The sequence below is a fragment of the Bison bison genome, unplaced genomic scaffold (genome assembly GCF_000754665.1).
Source record: "Bison bison bison isolate TAMUID 2011002044 unplaced genomic scaffold, Bison_UMD1.0 scf7180017863946, whole genome shotgun sequence".
NCBI classification, from domain to species: domain Eukaryota; kingdom Metazoa; phylum Chordata; class Mammalia; order Artiodactyla; family Bovidae; genus Bison; species Bison bison.
Genome location: NW_011494518.1, coordinates 1,135,412 through 1,137,686, shown reverse-complemented (window position 1 = coordinate 1,137,686; position 2,275 = coordinate 1,135,412).

Sequence of the window (2,275 nt, the reverse complement as noted above, 5' to 3'; positions counted from 1 at the left end):
GCTCCTCCCGCCCCCGCCCCTTCAGCCTTGCTCCTCTCCCACCCGCATCCGACTCCAGCTCCCCTCTCCTCTACCCCTACCCCCGCCCCATCTCCTTCCTCCCCGGCATGCGCCATATGGTCCTCCCAGTCCAGCCAAGAGCCGGGGACCACGTGACCTGCCCATTTGTATGCCGCGGAGCGCTCCATTCCGGCCCCTTTGTGGCCAGAAGAAAGTGGCCCATCTGTCGCCAGTTAGAGACTCCGCGGACCTGTTTTTACCCGCAGGAGAGATTAACCCTTTCAGGCGGCAGAAGGGAGAAGGGGCGCGCGGTGGGGGGAGAGACGGGGGGAAGGAGTTGGAGAGAAGAGAGCGGGAAAGCGAACACCGACTGGCTTTATATCAGAGTGAGTGGCCCGCGTTGGGGCGGTAAGTAGGGCAAAGGTGAAAGAAGCAGAAGCCGAGACTCCTTTGGACTCCTCGCCCAGGCACTGGCTTCCTGGGCACTCCCTGCCCTCTCTAAGGTGTCAGTCTCTTGATTTCTCCTTCTTAGTAGACGCTTTGTTCGTTGGCACCAAAGGGTGGCTTCTCCCAGTCTCCACCAGCCCCTTAAGCAACATATACTCTGTATTAAAACAGCTTTATCTGTAAACGCAGCTGTGAGACTAGTCCCTAGCCTCCTTAACTGGGTCGCCCACGCCCAACCTCAACAGTAGAGAACATTTGGTACTGGTCACTCTACTTCAGCATCCGTGCAACCCGGCCCTCGTGGCCCTCGTCTGCCCTTGTCCCTGGAGACTCCTCACTCTGGCCATATACCCCTCTTGCCCGTAGTCCTTGTCCTCAGATCGCGCTAGTCCTTGGCTTCAGTGGCCTCCGGAGCTCTCTTGCATGAAAGCTAGAGGACTTCTCTGACGCTAAGATTCTGCCGTTTAACCAAGGTCATTGGATGGATGTAAAGCTGCCTTGTCCCCCCTTGGTCCCCACTTTCAAGCTTGCAAATAGGAACTTGGTTGAGACAAGCCTTCTCAAAGGGAGGATGCAAAGGGCTTATTCTAAAGGTGGTCCTTTTCACTCCTCTTCCTAGAAAGGGCATTAGTACAACTCTAGGAAGGGCTGATGGCTACTTTTCCAGACCTTAAAGACTGATGTGACCCTCTACCTTGCAGGTCAAGCAAAAACCAGAGCTTCCTAATTCTAAAGGAGCCATATTTGTGTTAAAATGGTGATTCTTTATTCACCTGTTTCCACCAAGGCATGTTTCAGAATTAAGTTGGCTGTATCTCTTCCCTGTCCACTCTTTCTCCACCAGACTCTCCTCTAATCCTCCATTAACTAACCCCTTATCCCCTCCCAGACCCGTGTCCCCTTACAATGAATGCTGTGAACTTGAATTGCTTATTTAAAGGCAATTGCTCTAAAAGCCCCTTGAGTTTGCAAACAGTGTCAGGCTGAGCCGCTGGGGTTGGGTGCATCTGGGGACAAAAGAAGGGATGTGGTGGGGAGGGGCAGAGGGTCCTAACATTATCGCTGTGTCTAGAAGTCTGCATGCAACCTGAAAGAGGAATAAAGGGATGGGAGATCCCCTTGCCCAAAGCGTAGCATGACCCATGCTGAGCTTCCAGGGCAAAACTGTACAGAGTTTTGGCTTTTGCCTTTACTCATAAGTGTACCAGGATCGCAGAAGAGGACAGAAGAATTCACCCAGGAGCCTAGTCTTGGTATTTACCCTGTACAGTCTTTATCTTAAGTGATGGGTTAAAACCTGAGGGCCATCTGAGTAACAGCCTGCAGGGGCCGGTCCCCAACTTGGAGGTCCCAGGACACGCGCGGGTGACCAAGTGTTGCCATTCTCCCAGCAGTTGCCCCGACAGCCTAGCCCACCGTGCCCGCGGGGATGTGCCCTGGCCCTCATTTCTCAGTCTTAGGAGAGCTTCAGAGGGGGTGCTGGGGGCGAGAGGGAAGAGGGCTTCAGCTACCCCGAAGGCCTGCGGATGGCCTAGGGGGTCCCCCACTCAGAAGGCAACTTCCTCAGTTTGGGACACCCGGTGGAGTACAGGAGATTCTTGGTAGGGCCAGATGTTCCTGGGCAGGCAAGAAAGGGAAATGTGGGTATGTCGCCAGCCGAGAGACTCCGGTGCGGGAATTAACTAAACTCCTTCCCTCCTTCTGCTCTTGATAGATTCACCCTTAATCCCGCTCTCAGTGAGCCTCTGGGCGCCCTGGGCCGACCCGCCTGGGCGCGGGGAACGTCTACCCACGGTGCGCCTCGCGGTGGAGATTGCCCACCCCCCTT